We start from the raw sequence: 21,107 nt of genomic DNA on the forward strand, positions 1-21,107 counted from the left end.
GAGGTAGGATGCTTGCCTAGCAGGAATAAAGCCCTGGTTTTAATCCCTAGTACCACATAAACTGGATGTGGTGGTGTCCAACTATAATGCACCAGAAAAGCAGAGAGGATGGGAGAGCAGAAGCCCAAGGGTGTCTTCTGCTACAGAACAAGCCTGAAGTCAGCCTGAGCTACATGAGACCCCCCCCCCATCTCAAAACAAAGTCACAGACGTGACTGTGATGTTTAATACTGATTGTTAACCTGGCAGGGTCTAAAGTCACCAGAAACAAGTCCCCAAGCTTGCCCTGTCTGTGAGGAATTAACCACATCAGATTTATTGAGGTGGGCAGACCACCCTAATTGTGGGCTGCAGCATTCCATGGGCTGGTGTCCTAGACTACAGAAAAGAAGAATGATAACAGGACATTACACTGCTCTCTGCTTCCTACTGTGACCAGCTGCCTCCAGTGCCTGCTACCATCTCTTCCCTGCCATGATGGGCTGCACCCTCAAACTGTGAGCCAAAAGAAACCTTCCTTCTTTAAGTTGCTTTCGTCAGGCATTTTGTCATAGCAACAAGAACATTGGTACAGTGGCCCACTTAGGGTCTCTCTTTGGCTTTCGGTCTTGCCACGTGACTTCCCCCTTTTGCATGTTTTCCAACCATGATGTGGTGTAGTAGAGGGAGGGGCCCTCATCACAGGCAGCTTCATGATGTTTAGATAGTTAAACCTCTTTTTACAAGTATCCAGCATTTTGTGATGGCATGGAAAATGAACTAATTTAAGATTGCTTTAAGTATAGGTACAATCTTGAGTTTCCCCTTTAGAATTTAGGGAGCAGCAGGAGAGAGGGCATGGAAGAACCTGGCAGGTTTGCAGAAGTAAATTGTAAAAACATTTTTTATTCTCCTGATGTAATTGTCTCCGAGGCATATTGCCTCTATCTGTTAACCTAGGCCCAGTCCTGGAAGCTTCTAACCTCCATACAATCTAATCTAGGCCTGGAATGTTTTCAGCCTTTGAGACTTGCTGCTGAATAAGCTCACCCTTTCTAGTTCTTTCTGATCTCTAAGTGCCAGGTTCAACCCAGCTGCTCTGGCTCAAACTCCCCTCCAAGCTGACTGATTCAAACTGGCTTCTTTCCACTTCTCACTGAATTGTCATGCTTCGCCTCAAACTAACTCTAGCAATCTGTTCTGATCTTCTGGCTCCTTCTCATTCTCTGGCCTGTTCTCTCTTCAACCTCTCTCTGTAAAACTGTCCTGGTAAAACTGCCTCTGAATTCCACAAACTGACTGAACAGAACTGACTAGAACTCAGAGACAGAGCATGTCTCTGTCTCCTGGGTGCTGGGATTAAAGGTGTGTACCACCATACCTGGACCTAAGCTTTTCTTTTCCTGAAACTTGCTCTATACCAGGCTGGCCTTGAAGTCAGAGATCTGCTTACCTCTGTCTCTTGCATTAAAAATGTGTCTGTATTCCAGTCAGATTACACAGACCTAGAAAGTCTTTGGATGTGATCTTTTGCCAGAATTAAAATTCCTCTACAGTAAATGTTGCTTGATATGCCAGGAGGGCATATAAGACAGAAATTCTGAGAGGGCCTGTGCAGTTAGAGAATGTAAGGGACTCCTGGCACAGGAACCCGGGCCTCTCTCGGCTGCCCCCACTACCACCTGCTGTGACCTGTTCCTGAAGCCCCTGTGTTACCTCCACTGTCCTGATCTGGCCCTTGTCAACACTTCCAGCCTCTGCACTCCTTGTCCCTGCCCTGGTGTTATGCTTCTGTACATATCCTGAGTCTTTGCAAGGCTGAGATAGGCCTGGCTTGTCTACTCACTAGGTTAAACGCTTTTTGAAAATCAGAGTCAGTCTCTTCTCTTCCCTCAGGCTGGATTAGTGCCTTCTCCTTGGACTTCAATACCTCCTGCTATTAGAATCCTTGTCCCTCTCTTCTGATACCTTTTGTGTCCATCTCTCATCTAGTTCTTGGGTTAGTGTCTTACGTACTATGCATACAATGGGTGCTCATAATGGGTGCTCAATCAGTATTACAATAAAGTTCAGATGACTCTAGAGCTTTTTCTGAGAACTCTTGGGTGTGACCAAGATATATGAGTCATAAAAGCAAAGCTCTGTAATCCTCTGTGTTGTTCTTCTCCATCTCTTGCCCACACTGTGATAACCATCGCACCACTGGCTGCCACCCAGATAGATGACATTCTACACACAAGAATCTGTGGCTGGGCTCAGCTAACAAAGTGCTTACAATACATGTGTAAGGCTGTGTTCTGTCCCCACAACTCACATAAAAAAGTCAGGCATGGTGTCACATGTTGGAGGTGGAGCCAGGAGCATCCCTGGAGTTCACTATCCATCCAGCCTTGCCTACTTGACAAGCTCCTATCTCAGAAACAAGAGGGATGGCACCTGAAGAACAACAGTCAAGGTTGTCCTCTGGCTTCTACATCTATGTGTACACATATGCATGCGCAGCCACATGCATATGTGTACATAAACATACAACCACACAGTCTGTGTCATTTACTTTCCTATTACACAGCCATCTGATTATATTTAGAATATCATAGTCTATAATGTGGCCCTTGTGTATCTAGTCAGTCTTATTTGTTCTACCTGCTGCCCCGCCCTTTCTTTTTAGACAGGGTCTTCCGTCCCTAAAGCTGGTCTCAAACTCTCTATGTAGCCAAGGACGATCCTGAACTCCTGACCTATCTGCCTTTACCTTCCAAATGCTACTAGTCAGACATAAGCCATCACATGTAGTTTATGTGGTCCTAGGGGGTCAAATCTAGGGTCTTGTGCATGCTAGACAAGTCTTCTTCCAGCTGCCCCTGTGTGCCATCCACACCCCCTATGGTTTTTCTGTCCCAGCCATGATCTTGCCTTCTGATCTTCACACAGTTGAAAACTTTCAAACAGTGCCTGTTTGCTCCATCCCAGCGTCTTCATTTAACTATGGGGTGGTAAGTTTACACCCCTCACCAAGGAGATAATTGGCAACTGGACTCAGGTCTGGTTGGCACACTGGGGTGTATACTGCAGGCATCTGGTGGGAACAGGTCAAAGGTGAACACTCTCCAGTGCACCTAACAATGAATGATCAGATATCAACAGATATAGAGGACCCAGCTCTAGACAAGGAGTTCCTTCCTCGTTCTCCACCGTATCTCCAGTACCTGGCCCTGTGCCTGACACACAGTGAGTGCTTGCTACATAGCTGAGTGCTGATGGATGTTTAACATTCTCAATCAGAGCTGATGCCAACTGCTGTGCTCAGGCTGGGAGAAGGTACCTGCTGTACCAGGCATCACCACTAGTTGCTGGACTTTGGGAAGGTTCTGAGTTTCCTAAGTTTGGAAGTGAGGACTCAAGGAACTCTAGGACCAGTCTTCTGTCACATAGGAAGAAAGTACTTAAGAACCTTCTCAAGGTGTGTAGCCCTACCTGCTTAACGGTCAGGCCTGGGTGGATGGGCAGAGGCCAGGAAAGAAAGAAAGAATGGGACCTAGCGTATGTTGTGTGGCTAGAGAAGCTAGAACCTGTCACACTTACACTCACGGACCACACAGAGAGCTATGAAGTACGGTAGAAGCAAGAGCAGATATAAAGCTGGATTCAGACGAATGGTGAGGGAGTGGGGCAGCTTCAGATTTTTTCCTTTTCTGTTGTTTTTCTCTTAAACTATAAAAGGCATTCTCCTGGCTTGTTCTATGTCAATTTGACACAAGCTAGAGTTACCAGAGAGGAGAGAAGCTCAGCCAGGAATGCCTCTATAAGATTTAGCTGTAGGCAAGCCTGTAGAACATTTTCTTAGTGATTGATGGGTGGTTGGTGGGCCTGGCTTCTATAAGACAGCAGGGTAAGCAAGCCACACTGAGCAGACCAGGAAGCAGCACCCCTCCATGGCCTCTGCATCAGCTCCTGCCTTCCGGTTCCTGCCCTGCTTGCGTTCCTGTCCTGACTTCCTCCAGTGATAGACTATGGTGTGGAAGCATGAGCCAAAGACACCCTTTCCTCCTTAAGTTCCCTTGGTCATGTTTTTTTGTTTGTTTTGTTTTGTTTTTTATCATAGTAATAGCAACCCTAACTAAGGTAGGTCTGTTTCCAAGAAACTGTGTATTTTCCTTTCAAATACTGTACTAAAATATCTTAAATTAGATTTAAAAAAAAAGTCTTAATTTGTGGGTCTGGAGAGATAGCTCAGTGGCTAAAAACATTGGCAGCTCTTGCAGAAGACCAGAGTTCTATTCCCAGCACCCATAAGTAGCTCACAGCTTCCTGTAACTCCTGTTCTGGGAGATCTGATACCCTTCTCTGACCTACACAGGGACCAGGCACACTCGTAATGAACGGACATATATACACCCAAGACAAAACATTCATCCACTTAATGTAAAAAAATATATTAAAACCTAAAAAACCCTTAAGTTTTGTTTAGAAATTACAGAAAACCTAGTTATTGTTTGTTTTCTAGAAAGGAAACATTTGGGAAGCTGGTGGGCATTGACAGAATCCTGAAATCCAAATGAACAAGCCTCTCTCCCCAGAGCATGTGGGCACGCTTTCTGAACAAGGCTATGTTACAGAGGCACAGAGATTAGAAAGGTTCCACAAGAGTTCTCCCCAGTCTACATTAGAGACTTGGCTTCCATGGCTACTTTCCACCAGTTTCAGGAATTCAATAATCTTATCCTCTAAGCCTCTGACTGTGAGTAGAGACTGCATGCTACAATGATCTCTGTTTCGACACCCTGTGTCTGCAGAGGTGACCCTGAGTTCTGCTCAGTGAGGCTGGATACTGGAGAGGATGCTGGCTTTTAGCAGCCATGTTCCCTTGAGATGTTCTTGATACCTGTCGGAGTTGTTCACATGGATTTCCTGCCACTGCCCTGAGCTTAACAGGCTTAAAACATCTTTCCCCAAAGTAACAACTTCCATTTCTGTCAACACAGCCATCACTGTTCAATTGCCCAGCCCTGAAACCTTGAGTCTACAATACACTCATCCTCCTCAGGGACTGCTCCAAACCTTCCCCTTGCTTCCCATCTCTCAGATCACTCCACCCTCTTTCCTCTGAGCAAACACCGTCTCTGTCCTGGGGAAGATGGACAGCATCAAAGGTAAACCTGAGCTTGTGGCCCTGTTCCCAGCCTAACTAGCCTTACCCAGGATTACCTGAAGCCTCTTCACTCCCCATATAAAGGCTCAAAGGGGGCTGGAGAGATGACTCAGTAGATAAGAGCACTAGCTGCTCTTCCAAAGGCTCTGGGTTCAATTCCCAGCACCAGCCTGGCTGATTACAACTGTCTGTATCTCCAGCTTCAACATCCTCAAAGAGACATACATACAGGAAAACCACCAAAGCGCACATTAAGTAAGTAGTTTAAGAGAAAATAAAGGCTGAAAGGTTTTCCCAGTTGCCCCAAGTGCCATTGTGGTATGGATCTATGTACTGTAGTGGGAGGAGCTGATAGTAAAATCTGTTTCCTTAATTGGTTCTTGATTTGGTCAATAAAGAAGCCAATTGCTGGGCAAAATGAAAAAGTGGGACTTCCGGGTCTCAGGAGGAAGAACAGACATGGGGAGAAAGAGAGGAGCTCTTTGGACCAGACTTTGGAATGAGAAGGACACAACTAACAACTATGTAAAGGTCTTGGGGCAGCCAGTACTGGCAGCCTCTGCCACTGGAGGATGGCTGATACAGGCTAGCTGATAAGGTTAGGGCAAGAGATTTTTGTGCCCAGCGATTGTGTTGTCTGGCAAGTTTTTTTTTTTTTCTTCTGAGACAGGGTTTCTCCGTATAGCCCTGGTGGCAAGTTTTAAAATAATAAAGCTGTCTGAAGTGTTTTTCTTCCTCGGAGCTAAGGTGGGCAGAGACAGGGAGCAGCCAGAGCGATAGCTGGCAGGTTGACGAAGCTAGCTGTGACGAATGGGCAAATTGGAAGTGAGGCCAGCGCCAGCCAATCTCGCAGCTAAACAGGAGAGGTAGGAGCATGGGCTGAACTCCTGGGAACGTGGTATCATGTTTTTAAAAAATTATACGCAGCAATCTCCAACCCTCCCCACAGTCTTCATTCCATTGACTGTTACCTCTGCCTCTTCCCTCTCTCCTTCTCTCCTGGCTCTGTCCTTTCAGCTCATGGATGCTATCAAGTTCCTGTCACTCTTAGAGACTGTTCATTGCTCCCACACACTGCTACTACCCCAGCTATCTCTTTTTTATGGGGAGTAACCACATTTGAGGTCCCCACACCCCGCACCAGTCGCCCATCTGCTGCTGCTTCTCTCTGCCTGTACACAGCTGGACATCTCCTGCATCTGTATCTGCTGCCTCTCCCTTCTCACAAGGGGCTCGTTCTGGGCTTGCTGAGAGCTGGCTTCCAGCTCCGACCTATTCTGAAAACTGCTTCTGCAGAAAGTCTTCAATGACCTCCATGTGGTCTCTCCCAAACACTCTGCAACTGTCCAGTCGCTCTTCCTCAAAACTTAGCCCTAACTGTTCTCTTGAGCCTCTCATGGGACTGCCTACTCTGATTCTATATGCACTTTACTAACAGCCTGTTTGCTCCTTGACGCCACCGCCACACTCGCAAACATGGGTCTTTCCCAGAGTTCTGTCCTTGCTGCACTATGTCTACTCTGGGTACTTAAATGACCGTGATCATGGCTCATCCTTCAGTTCTAGACTTGTGGCTCTCAAAACAGTATATTCTTAGATGTCTCATAGGAATCTTGTCTCTAAAGTCCAGTCGCCGTGTTCTACACAGTTTCTGAGCACATCACTCAGATTCACATTACTATAACAAAATGTATAACATTTACAAAGCAGCAGAGTTTATTTTATAGATCTGAAGCTTCCAGTCCAGTACCAGGGCAATCTATTGCTTTGGGCTTCTGGTGGGGATATCAGAAGGCAATGGTGGGGAGTTTTTCTGTGTACTTTATGGCAAAAAGCCAAGATGTAAAGAGATCACTGCCTCAAATCCTCTTGAATGGCATGTTCCTGACAACAAAAGGCCTTTGTGTTGCCCAACAGGCTATTAAAAAAAAATGTATAAGTAAAATCCTGCAGGATTATCAACTCCCAATAATGCAGCCTTGGAAACCAACCCTTTAACACGTGGCCAGAAGGCCATCTTCTCTCTTCTTAAATGCCATTGTCTTCTTTTGGCTCATTAAGTCATGACTAGATAGTTGTAATCTACTTAATTTTTTAAAATACACTATGACACCCAACCCTGCCCATGAAGATACACAAGGACCTACTTGTCCTTTATTTTTCTAGATGTATCCATCTGGATTTTGTAATTATACTATGAGTTCTTTAAGGGCATGGATCAGATGTAGCATTCTAGAATCCTCCAATGTTCCCAGAACAGCATAGACTAGATGCTCCAAAAAGATATGAGTCGGTAATGAAATCTATCTGCTAAGAGCCAGATTATATTCTTGGATGAAGAATGCTATCCACCTATTCCACTGCCATAGTCACATGATGTGCTGCGTGTCAGTGCAACCTTAGTAAAGAAGGTGATAGTTTTCTGAGGATCCTGGGAAAGGTACTACACCAAGACATCTTGGGCCTATGGCCTAACTATTTTTTATAATGGTTGTCTTATCTTGGAAAGAAGAGTCAACAGTTTAAATCTTGCACAAATCTCTTCTGTTTTTCAGAATTAAAGTCAAGAATGTTCTATTTCCATTATCTTGAGACCCATGGTGTTATCTTTTGTTATATACCCTACCCTATCACTGATTCTTTCTCAGTAAGAATTTCAGCATCTTCCTCCTCCACCTCCAATCCTGGGAAACTTTACAGAGAGCAATGTTCTTCCTGTCACCCCAGCTTCAGATGTCACTGTGTCCTTGATGCCAGTGGCTACCACGTGTTTCTCTCACCCACTACTGTGGTCATAATTAGGATTCATTTCTCTGGAGCAGTCCTCTGGTCCACCTACACTTGGCCTTCCATTGCTATCTCCTGACAATCGTTCTGCCTCTCATCATAATGACTGTGGCCACATCCCCACCCCAACCCCATCCTACACAACTTCTATACCTAAACCCTTTCTCCACTATCTGTCAGAGATTTCTAACATATCAACCAGGAAGGGTTGCCCCCCTGCTCAGACTTTTGTATTGGTCCCACATCTCCTACTGGACCAAGTGATAATCCTTAGACTAGCAGGCAGTGCACGACTCTGCCATCTACTCTCATAGCTCTATAAGCGGATATTTCATCCTCTGACATGACTGGACTACATACAGTTCCCAGTCTCCCTTGCGATCTACTCCCAGAGCCTCTCTCTGCCCAGAAAGGCTATATTTCTGTCTATTTACAAAGATATCTTAGGTTCCAGGTCACCCACCAATTTCCCTCACCTGCCCCAGAAGCCTTCTCTGCCTAGGTACAGCTGTGGGCTCTTTCTCCAGGGTGCCCCGGAACTTTGTGAAGCAGCCATTGTAACATTTACTTTATCAGATTCATAGCATGAAAGTGGGAACCGTTCTTATTCATTGAGGTGTCTTAGCCCCATGTGCAGGCCTGGCTCGAAGTTGCTTCAATAAACATTATAGAAGGAATAAAGGAATGGCTTCCAGAGACGGCCTGTCGTCTATTCATACAAGGTCCAAAGAGATTGAGCACTGGAATTAATTGAATCTCTTCTTACCCTGGCTCAGTGCCCTGCCCATATGATGAAATCTCCTAATAGAATCAGCCTTGGCTAAACAGCACATACAAATCCCTCAGCACTAAGCAGAAGAAAGGCTTCCAAGTGCTTAGAGAAAAAGGGGCTTGGTGATTCAGTGGTGTCTGACTACTTCTAGGATACTAAGTACCAGAGAGAATTAGTGAATATTTTAAATTAAAACCAATTATGTGCTCAGCACTGTGCTAGCCACTGACAGTGACCATGAAAGTGACAGTGACAGCTTACATTAGTTGGCCATTTAATCGGTGTGAGCCACAATTCTAATGGGGTCGAGGTTTCATGGTTATCAATCTTGTTTTACAGATTAGGAAATAGGCCCGATGTCACATAGGTAGCATGAGCAACAAATCAATATTGTGTAGCTCACCCTTCCTCTCTCCACTGAACCCTCCTCACGCTGGCTCTACAGCAAACCCGTTCCTCTATCTTGCCTCCCCTTTGGCTTTCTTCTGTGTGTCAGATGATGGTACCACACAGAGACTTCATCTGCTCTTCCTTCTTAATACCCTGGAATGAAGGATGCTCTCTTCTCAATTCTTCTGTCAACGAAAGCAGAGAAGTCCCTCTTTCTCCTGAGATCAGCTCCTCCATCAGAAACTCCACACTATCCTCTTCCACCCATCTTTTAGGAATCTCTCACTACAAATGACCCTGCCGTTTATAACCTCACCAGGAAATTGGATCCTTCCCCCTGGCTTTTTAAAACACGGTGGCAAGAACACTAGGCATGAGGTCCACCCTCATGTGAAAGTCTGCAATCCATTCTGAACTGGGTTTTCTTGTGTGTGGTGTCAGCTTTGGTTCACTTTTCTGTTTCATGTGTGGGGATTTTTTTTTCATACAGCATATTAAAGAGACTGCCCTTTGCCCATTGCATATTTTTGGTGGTTTTGGTGAAGATTAATTAAACATATACAAGTAGGTATATTTAGGAACCTTTAAATTCTACTCTGATGGTTTATATGTCTGTCTTTATTTCACTCCAAACTACTGTAATTGGTGAAGATTTGCAATATATTTCGAGGGTAGGATTGCGGTGTCTTTGGTTTTGGGCTGCTGTATATTTGAAGAGTCTTATGGTTCTACATGGATTTTAAGATTACATTGTATATTTTTAAAAAAAGTTTTAGATTACATTTATTTGTTTATTTACTCATCCATTCATTCATTCATTCATTCTGTGTGTAGTTTGGGGGATGTGCAGAACATGGTACATGTGTAGAAGCTGGAGGACAATCTTTGGGAATTGAGTCTCTCCTTCTACCACATGTATCCCAGGTATCAAACTAAGAATGTCAGGCCAGTAACAAGTGCCTTCACCTAACAAAGCATCTTACTGGTCCCTGCTTGTCTTTCTCTCTCTCTCTCTCTCTCTCTCTCTCTCTCTCTCTCTCTCTCTCTCCTTTCCCTCTCTCTCCCTCCATCCCTCTGTCTCTCCCTCCCCCTCTCTCTTTCCTTCCTTCCTTCCTTCCTTCCTTCCTTCCTTTCTTTCTTTCCTTCTTTCTTTCTTTCTTTTTCCTGAGACAGCTTTGTGTGTGTGTGTGTGTGTGTGTGTGTGTGTGTGTGTGTGTGTGTGTGTTTAGCCTTGGCTGTCCTGAAATTGCCCTGTAGTTCAGCCTGGCCTCTAACTCAGAGATCTACCTACCTCTGCCTCCTGAGTGCTGAGATTAAAAGCATGCACCACTCCTGCCTGGCTTCCTGTTTTGTAGTTCTATAAAAACGTCATTGAGATTTTAACAGGGAAAGAATGGAATAAAATTGTACCTGTTCACAGAAGACATGGTATGCACACAAAGCCCAAAAGGCTCATTTAAAAAAAAGTTAGAACTAACCAATTAATTCACCAAAGACACTAATTACAAAATCAGCATAACTGAATTGTGTTTTAGCAATGTCAAGTCTTCCAGTCTGTGAATAAGGGATAGCCTTCCGTTTGATTGTGCCTTCATTAATTGATGTTTTGTTGGTTGTAGTGTACAAAATGTTCCCCTTCCTTTGTTAACTTTACGTATTCTATAGCTCTCTCTGTGTGTGTAAAGTATGACTGTGGTCCTGATCAGATGGTAGATGGTTGATGCATAGGGATGTACCTGAGGCTGGGGAGATGGGGAGAAGTAGTTGCTGCAAAACCATGAAGAGTGGAGTTCAGATCCACAACATGTGTGTAAATGGGCAGCACAGAGGTTCAGGTCTGGCTACAGTTCTGGGTCTATTGAGGAGGCAGGAGGATGCTGGGGTTAGCTGACCATCTAGTTGCCTGATTATCAAGATCCAGGTTCAGAGAGACTGTCTGTGGAGACATGTGGAGACAAAAATGTGGAGAGTAATGGGAGACATATGGCAATGACTCCTGGCCTGCACACATTCATGCAGAGGTGATCGTGTCAACATGCACATGTGCACTTCCCCATATACCTCACACACACATACACACACTTATACACACTCTTACACACACACATTCACACACTCATACACAATCACACACATACACACACTCACACACATACACACACTTATACACACTTATACACATTCACACACATTCACACACTCATACACACTCACACATACACACACTCACACACATACACACACACACACACACACACACACAGGGTGGGGGATGCATTATCAACTTTATAACCTGCTCTCTAGTTCTAACATTTTTGTGACATTGGAAGGGTTTTCTTTCTATAGGGACAATTTTACCCCTTTCTTTCTTTCTTTCTTTCTTTCTTTCTTTCTTTCTTTCTTTCTTTCTTTCTTTCTTTCTCTTCCCTAAAGGCTCTAGCTAGGACTTATGCTGTTATGTTAGGTATGTGTGCAGTGTGTGCACATGTGTGTATATATATTCACATGTGTGTGGATCTCTTTGCCAGTGTCTAAGCCAGGATCACTGGCCTGCAAGCTTCCAAGGATTCTCCTGTCTCTGCATCCCACCATAGGAGTGTTAGGATTACATGCTTTCTACCTTGTCCAGCTTTATGTGTTCTATAGATCTGAACTCAGGGTCTCACATCTGCACAGCAGTGCTTTACCCATGGAGTATTTCCCAGCCCCAGAATAATCCTTTAAGAATAGAAGTTCTGACTATGTCACAGCTTGATGGATTTTTTCTGCCACTGTGACAAATACCTGAGAAAGTCAACTTAAAGGGAGGAAAAGTTCATTTGAGCTCAGAGCTTCAGGGGCCAGCTCCAGGGAAGCTATGACAGCCCAGCAGCTCACCCCACTGGTAGCCAGGAAGCAGAGAGCAAGAGCAGAGCAGGGAGCTGGAGCAGGATGGGGAGCAGGAATGGAAGTGGAAGGGGAAGGGGATGAGAGGGGGGCCAGAGGAGGAGCAAGAGGAAAGAGATGCCAGGAGGAGAGGGAAGGGTGGGGGAGGAGAAGACCAGCACTAGCAGGCTTTCTCTTTTAACTCTCCTATTCCATCCAAGGCCCTAGCCTGTGGGATGGTGTTGCTCACATTCAGGGTGGATCTTCTTGCCCTTATTTAAGATTCTCTGGAAATTCCCTCCTCCCAGCACCTTGCCTGGGTGCTCCTGGATATGGCGAAGTCGATCACCAATGTCATCTGCTGACTAGTCCTCAGAGCTACCCGTTAGCATCCTTGCCGTGACTAAGACGGTGTGTTCTTCATCCTCCTCACCTCTTCTGCTCATCCCAGTCTCCGTACACTAGATCCACTGGCCTCTAGAACCCCAGATGCCATGCTTTCCCTAAGGATGGCTTTGGCTCCTTTCTGGAAGGTCCTTGTCCGGCTTCTGAGCTCTTCTCCCTACGAAACCCCGCCCTCCTCCCAGATATACTATTAATGACATTAAACTCATGTGACGCCATGTGACGGTCTGTAGCTTTAATCACAGCATCTCTTGATGTTTCTTTAGTGATCAGTTTGTTTCTCCTGAACAACTTCAAGCTTCATGAGAACTGAGACGTTGGCTGTTTTCCTTCCTTCTCAACCGTGCATCCTGGGGACATTTGACAGATACTTGCCAGTGTCTTGAAAATGCAATGCTCACTTTCCTGTCCAATCCCATATGGCTTCTAGCCTCGTTATTTGCTGAAATCGTCCTTGCTAAAACCATCAACAACCTTCAAATGCCAATACTTCCTTAGAGTCCTGGTGTCCTACCAGCTGGTGTGAGGGTTTCCTGCATTAAAATAGAATGTGGGTAGTCTCCCCCCCAATTAATAGGGAAAGAGTGAGCTGATAGAATATTTTTAACCTAATGTTTTTGTTTCCTAAGTTTTCTTGACAGTTGGCACCTGTAGTAGAATCTAGCACAAGTTGTTCTTCTACTTAGCTCCAAACTATGTTTTCAGCAATTGTAATCTATGAATATTTCATAGTTATCCAAAAAGGACCACAGTTTTCCTGGGTTCATTATATGAACAAATTTTGAGCCCCACTGGTCAAGTCCACAGGAATATTTTTGGTCCTCTAATTTGTTCTCTTTGCAGTGTCTGGTACTGTTTATCATGTTGTTTATTCATTTTTAGAAACCAGTACTTACTAAGCACATATTATCTCTTCAGGCAGTCTTTTGTCCCCAATTCCACTATGGCATTTAACACCCCTTGTGATCTCGTCCATGCACTATGTGCCCCAGGATGGCACAGAGACCATGGCTGTCTTCATCTCCTCTTTCTCTTCCCCGTAATCAGACTACTACTTGTGTCACATAAAAAAGTCATTTTGTTGACACCTGAGTAAGGAAATGAAGAAATGAAGACAATCTTTGTCCTGTCCCTGTGCCGGTGTTCCCATTGAAGAATCCATTGAGACACAGCAACCAGGGACAACAGAAATGGTGGTCTTCACTGTATGATATATAAAATATGATCTGCTTTTGTTTTTCAAATAAAGCCAACCTTGTATAAAATATGGTAGTTTTACAGGTCAGGAGACTACACTTCTAATAGCTATAAGGCATCACCAAGACATACTGCTTTAAATGCACAACACACACACGCACACATTTATAGTGATTATAGGGATATAAATAGTTCCCCTCTATAAATATTTTTAAATGCCATAAGTTGCAGATAGGATTTAGTAGTGGAGCACTTTCCTAGCAAATTAGCAACCCTGGGCCCCTGGGCACCAATAGAAAGGGAGGGGGGAGGAGAAACAAAGAGAGAGAGAGAGAGAGAGAGAGAGAGAGAGAGAGAGAGAGAAGAGAAAAAGTAGAGAAGAGAAAAAGTAGAGAAGAAAAAGAAATAGCCCTGTGGCAGACGCTAGATAAATAATGAGATTGTATTCATGTTTCTTTACTTCGTATTGTAATCCTGTGCCTTGCCCAAGCTACTCTTTTGGCTTTGCCCTTTCTCCTGGGTCAATCAAAATCACTCTATCACCTAGGTCTACTTCGAGGATCACTTCCAGAGGACCTTAATAATCTCTCAGAATCACTTGATCAGCCTCTGATCCACTTAGTGCTTCTGCCTCTGGACTACATGTCAATTGTTTCTCTATTTAACACTTCTTCTGGTGACATGAATGGTCCTTACCCATACTGCCTTGCAGGTATCAAGACTCTAGGGACCATGCCTTGCTTGGCTCTGATTTCCCACAGCCTTGAGCAATACATGTCTTCTGAATTCAAGTGAGTGGAACTGGCCATTCACTACCAGTATGCTATGTAAGCTCTTTCTGTTTTTTAAAAATTAGTGGGCTTTCCAGCTTTCCTCTTGATGGCTGGATTCTAGCAGCTTTGGCTGAGAGTCAAGGGGAGCTTCTTGCTCCCACCTCTGTAGGCAACCACAGGACATCAAAAGATGCAATTGCCTTGTGTGCTCCAGAATTTATTTGGGGGGAAACTCAAGCTCTCTCTTTCTGAAATGGGAGTCAGAGGTGAGTTCTCACCGATGAGGTACAGGAGAGCAAGGCTCTCAGAGGCCTTGGGCTGTTTCTTCTAAACATCACACAGACTCCTGGCCTAGACCTGAGGCCTGAGGGATACCCCTGCTGAACGTTCTTCTTGGTACAGACACAGATTTCCATACCACTAGTATCTGGACCGAAGCAATGACAATGACCTTTCTCTGGGGGATGTCACAGGCTGTCTCAGTCCTATCCTTTATATATGCATGGGAACAGAAGAGAGATGGGAATCTGACCAAGAGTACAGATAGCTTTGCCCCTGCTCTGCAATGTGTACACAGTTATGCATATTGCATTGATTCTAACCATTAAAGCATGTCACTCCCAGCCATATCTGGTTATAATCCAAAGCAGGTCTATACGTGCCCAGGTTGATGCTGGCATATCTGGCCTGGAAGGTATTGTACAGAGAACAAGAGGTCTGTGAGGGAGTAGAAGAAAGGTGTGTTGTTTCATGAGAAAGAATCTGAACTCTCATACATCTAGGTTCAAGAAGGCAAATAACAGAGGGCAAACAGAGGGCTTCACTAGTGTCTGGGGCTTAGAAAGCTTCTGGTGAGAACTGGAGACCCCATCTTGTGGCTGGAAGACAGTCTGTTATTTATAGCCTGCCCTGTCTGAAAAGGGGAGGACTGAATCTAATACCCCACCACTGCCCCTTCTGCATTCATTACTTCCAGGCTGGGTTTCCAGGGTACAGGAATTCTTAAGAGCAAGGAAATAAACTGAGCATCTTTGCTGACATAATCAATGGGACATCTCAGGAGACTCTACTTAACACAGTGAAAACTTCCTTGCTCAAATACTGAGGGCAACACAACCCTAGACTCCAGAACAATTTTCTTGTTGATTAATTTTAAGTTGTTCGTTAATATGTCTGCATGAGTCTATGCCCCATGTGTACAGGTGCCCACAGAGGCCAGAAGAGGGCATCAGATCCCCTAATGCTAGAGTTACAGTGAGCTGTTGCACACAGGCACTGGGAACTAAACTCTGGTCCTTTGGAAGAGCAGCAAGTGCTCTTAACTACTAAAGCTTCTGGCCAGCTCATCCACAGAATAATTTTCAAACCTGTGGCAGTGATTTTGAATAAAAGGATCAGTAGGTATGGACTTGTTGGAGGAAGTGTGTCACTGAGAGTGGGCTTTGAGGTCTCAAAAGCCAAGACAAGCCCAGTGATTTTCTCTTCCTGATGCCTGTGGATCCAGACGTAGATTCCTAAGGTCCTTCTCCAGCACCATGTCTGCCTGCATGTGTCTCTTCACAGCATCAGTAGAACACGGATGAAGAGACCTGCTCTTTCAAACATGTTCCCTATTTCCCATCTCTGGTCCAAATGCAACTCCCAGAATCAGACCTACATATCTCCTGATGTCGCCACGTTCCTTGTGGTCCATTACCACAGACCGCTGTGCACCCCCCTGTCCTGTGATCACAGTGAGACCATGAGAAGAAAGATGGCCCTGCTTACTCAGGGTGCTTCCAAGGATAGATGAGCATTCCTTGTCTACCCAGCTCAGACAGCCTCCTGTCCAAACACATCTCTTCTTCTCCACTTTCTAAGCACAAGCCTGATTTTCAAAGGAGTTCTGGATGGCCCTTGTCCTTTGGCTTTAATCCAAAGGAATCTTCTTGGCCAGCACAAAATGGGAAGCCTCACCAGCACCTCAGCTGAAGAAGTGCTTGAGGGAACATGGCAGGTACAGGGCAGGGAAAGAGGGATTTTTTTTTTTTTTGAAATTTCATATGGTTCTAAATTCAAAAGAAACAAAGGGTTTACAGTTCTGTGAGCCCGGGAACAATGGATTATTAGACTCTGTGTCTATCTTTATCCTCTTTTATAACATAGTATAACTTTCTATACATCTTATATTCTCCTTGGGAAACATTCCCATCAGTTATATGGGAGTCTTCCCAATTCTTTTCCTATAGGTGAGTAGGGCAGTATCTGACTGTTTGGAAGTCAGATGAAATATTCAACAAGCTTCCTTTTGATGAACACATAGGCCTTCCTTTCATACTTTAAATAATGCTATGATACATGCCTTTGTGTTCATGTGCCGGTATAACAAGGAACAAGTTAAATCTCTAAAAATGGAATCAATGGGCACATGGGCCAGGAATTTCTAATCTGGATGGATGGGTGTGGTTTGAATATACTTGGCCCAGGGAGTGGCACTATTTGGAGGTGTGGCCTTGTTGGAGTAGGTGTGTTACTGTGGGAGTGGGCTTTAAGACCCTCAACAAGGTGCTAGTGAAGTGCTTCCCATTTTGTGCTGGCCAAGAAGATTCCTTTGGATTAAAGCCAAAGGACAAGGGCTATCCAGAACTCCTTTGAAAATCAGGCTTGTGCTTAGAAAGTGGAGAAGAAGAGATGCGTTTGGACAGGAGGCTGTCTGAGCTGGGTAGACAAGGAATGCTCATCTATCCTTGGAAGCACCCTGAGTAAGCAGGGCCATCTTTCTTCTCATGGTCTCACTGTGATCACAGGACAAGAGGTTGCACAGTGGTCCTTAACAGTGTTTACTCATGATGGTTCTGGATTGGGACACCACGGGGTGTTAGTTCTTATGGAGAGAAAGTAAGTAAAATCCCGGGGCAGGATGAGGATATTGGGATCTCAGAGAGTGGGCTTCAGGCACAGCTCTGCCACTTACTAGTTTACGACCTAGTTTATGGTCTTCTCCTAGCTACCTTCAGAACAAGATGTGGAACTCTCAGCTCCACCTGCATCATGTCTGCCTGGATGCTGCCATGCTTCTGCCTTGATGATAATGGACTGAATCTAAACCTGTAAGCCAGCCTCAACTAAATATTGTCCTTATAAGAGAGTTGCCTTGGTCATGGTGTCTGTTCACAGCAGTAAAACCCTAACAAAGACAATGAATACTTCCAAAATGTCTCCAAAGATGTTGGACTACTCGACTTTCCTTCCAGAAATTTATGAGAGATCTTGTCTGTCCCAGACCTCAAGAGCCCTTACCAGTCTTTTCTGTTTGCTAACTAAAGTAGGGTTGTATACATGTATGTGTATGGGGGGGGTCTATATTACTGTAATTTGCACTTGAACAGCATCTGTTTTTTTCTAGACCAGCACTTTCCCTGAACTCTAATGGAATCACAAACATCTGTCTGTAAAAAACAGTGCTTACTCATGATGGTTCTGGATTGGGACACCACAGGGTGTTAGTTCTTATGGAGAGAAAGTAAGTAAAATCTCGGGGCAGGATGAGGATATTGGGATCTCAGAGAGTGGGCTTCAGGCACAGCTCTGCCACTTACTAGTTTACGGTCTTTGCAAATTATTTTATGCCTTCCAAGTTCAGCCTCCTCACATTAAAAAAGGAGGTAATATCGATTTTACAATGTCTTGCATCTGGCACATAGAAGACACTTAATAATGGTACTTAAACAGTAGCGGCTTTCCTGGGAGTTAATAACCACCAGGTCAGAGTTAGCCCCTGGATAAGCCAGGATCAAATGGCTGCTTTTTTTTCCCTCTCAAGTGGCCAACTAGAGCATTCCCTGCCTATTCTGAGCCTCTTAGCCTCTTCCACAGCCCAAAGTGGATCACTAAACTCTACTGTGGGGCTCTGAGTGAAGGCTAGCTGCTTGTAGGTGGGCAGGCTTTCCTTGTTGCCAGAGGGTGTTTGTACACAAAGGGACGAGGACATTGCTCCTTTTCAATTACAGATGGGCAGGCGAGAGACAACACAGAATCCTCTAACAACATGCCAGGGACCACACACTCCCATGATGCCAGCCTTTTCAGGATATTATTTCTGAGGTCACCAAAGGCAAATCTCTAGTTTTGGCAGCAACGCCCACAGCCAGCCAGGGTTTCTATTTGCGCCTGCAACCCTCTTCTCAGAGGACCCAGAAGTTTTCCATTCAGGCAGACAGCACCTCCAGGCATCCCCTAGGATGGTGGAAATTATTTGCATGTTCCTGGAGTGAGCAGGGAACAGAGAGGGTGCTGCTGTGGATTTGTCTAATGCACATCTGAACCATCAGGAACCCACAGTTGGTTTCTCTCTGGATACTCTATATGCCGTCTTAGCTCCTCTCCTGCAATGGGAGCAGGGAGAGGAGGCTGGGGAATTAGAAGTTATCAGAGTATGTCTTTGTTCCTTCTTTCCTTTGGCTTACCTCTGGCTGGTCTGAAAAGGACAGGATCAAAACCTCTGTGGCTTCCAAACCTTCCTTAGTAATGGAAAGAGTCTGCCTTTTCTTGGAAGACTGCAGCAAGGCCGAGGGAACCTTGAGCGAATCCTATGTGCAGTATCTCATCTCCCATCAACGGTCCTCACACTGTCTCCTATTGTGTCTGGAACTGTCTCTCCTGGGACTGGATCTGATACAGGCAGGACCCAGAGATCCCACTGCACACATCAATCCCTGCCAGTTACATGGCTGCCTCCCTGGAATTGACCCTTCAGCTTACTTGAAAGAACTCCAGTTCCTGTTCTCCTACAGTCAGGACAATAAGGTCCTGAACTGGGAGAGGGTCTGCTGTCCTCACAGAATGGAAAACCTAGAAAAATGTGTCTAAATTGGTTACCTGCCACATCAAACTTGTTAAGAAGCACAACCGTCCAGGGCCCTACAGGTCCATGCAGAGACAAGGAAGGTCCCAGTGACACCAAACACCAAAACAAACAAAAACAACACCTCCCCCACCTCTCCAGTTAAAATCAAAGGGGATGGATAGCCCTGGGGAGCTGATAGTTCTTAGGTTTCTTTCCTGCCTTTCTTTTTTGCCTTCTGGGTCTCAGAGCTTTGAGGACACCACCCTTCTAGGGAGTCTTGTAGAGCACCAATATTTAACAGTAAAGCTTGGGGTGACCAGGACCCGGTAGCAGACTCCAAGACCTTTTCCCTTCGTCCCTGGTCTCTATTTGGGTCAAGCTTTGATGCCGCTAGCCGAAGCTTCTTTGTGGCTGACGCAGGGTCAGGGATGCAGGTACAAGAGATGGGTCAGGGGTTCAGAAACAAGCAGGGAGCTGCCAGGGAGCCGGATCTCTAAAGAGCCAGGAACCGGCTACCCTGGTCGCTGGCAAAGACAACTGTCCCAGAACTCCCTCCGGTTGTGCCCACACATCTGTCCCTTGAAGCACCTCTGCTTTTATTATTTCGTAAAACTTCAGGAAAATCCCTAGTAAACCTGCTGGAACCTGGAGGCATCAACCGACGGCTGCCCATGAGCAGGGCAGCGCCCTCCAACCCCCCCACCCCCCACCCCGCACCCACCATTGCCTAGGAGATCCCAGGAAACATCCTATGTCGCCTGCCCCGCGAGTGGTCGCCTAGGGTCCCAGAGGGTCGCCAGCGCCAAGGCTCAACCTCCGCATCCCTGTGAAAGCAGGCCAGCGCCGGAGAAAGTGGTGCGGGGCTGATCGGCGGGGACCGATGGAAGCGAGGGGCTTCAGGGACCGGCCGCCGCCCGCCTCTCGCCAGTGCCTCTGGGAGCTACGGCTGCGGAGCTGGGACGCGGAGCCCGGTTAAGGCGGGGTGCTCTGCGCAAGGCGGCGCCGGGGCGCGCTTACCTAGGTGTTCAGGCGCCCCCGACAGCGCTCTGCCGGGCACATCCACGCACCGAACCCAGAGATCCGTCGGCTGCTCCGCCGCGCCGCCCCGCTCCCTCTGCGTCGGAAATTACCTCCTAGGTTCCCCGCTCCGCCGTGGCTCCTGCCGTGGCTCCCGCGCAGCGCTGCCCTGGACTCTGCGCGCCTTCCTCCCAGCGCTGGTGGCCCGGCCGGCCCACGTGAGGCTGCTCTGCCCGCCCCGGCTCTGAGTGCGCTGGCTGGGTACCCAACCCTGAACCTTCTGGCTCCTCCAGGTGGCCGGGGATGGAGGCAAGTGATAGGAGCTGGAGGGAGTCCTGAGAGAATCCCCAACCCTCAAGGAGGATTGCTCTTAGTGCTGTAATGGATCCGCTGGAGTGGTGGTCTGGAAAAATCTCTCACTCAGCTCCGCAGCCTTTTAACCCAAGAAACGTAGAGCCTAGCAGTCGGGGCTCCCCAGGGATAATTCAGTAGTGAGGACTTGGAGAGCTGCAGATGGAGTCCAGCATGGAAAAAGAGTTTAGGCGCCAGAGTGTGTCGCTGTCCACTGAAGTGGGATCACCTCGACAGCTACCTTAAAGGCATATCTAGGCCTGGGAGTCTAGCGACACCCAAAATCCCTCGTGGAGAGGGGCAGAGTTAGAGTATATGCTTGTGATGTCAGACCTGTCAGGAAAGAGACAAGAGGAACGTTAGTGATGCTAGGGATTTCTTAACTGATGTCTCCTTAATTTTTTTACATGTATGTATGTATGTATGTATGTATGTATGTATGTATGTATGTATGTATAGATGTCCGTACTATAGCCCTCATGTGACAGTAGAGAACAACTTGCAGGAATCAGTACTTTCCTTATACCATGTGAGTCCCAGGGATTGAACTCAGGTGGTCAGACTGTGCAACAAGTGCTTTAAGACTGAGAGGTACCT

The 21,107-nt window shown here is 46.0% G+C and overlaps 1 protein-coding gene across 1 annotated transcript in view; it reads right to left on the minus strand.

Moving 5' to 3' along the window:
* Fam163a (family with sequence similarity 163 member A) overlaps positions 1–20,343 on the minus strand; it is a 78,211-nt gene extending 57,868 nt beyond the window's left edge. The window contains exon 1 of the mRNA XM_028757425.1: positions 20,160–20,343. The gene's annotated coding sequence lies outside the window, so the exon portion shown is untranslated. The remainder of the gene's footprint in view (positions 1–20,159) is intronic.
* Between the last annotated feature and the right edge of the window lie 764 nt (positions 20,344–21,107).

Source organism: Grammomys surdaster, unplaced genomic scaffold, assembly GCF_004785775.1.
Source record: "Grammomys surdaster isolate TR1022 unplaced genomic scaffold, NIH_TR_1.0 130, whole genome shotgun sequence".
NCBI lineage: Eukaryota > Metazoa > Chordata > Mammalia > Rodentia > Muridae > Grammomys > Grammomys surdaster.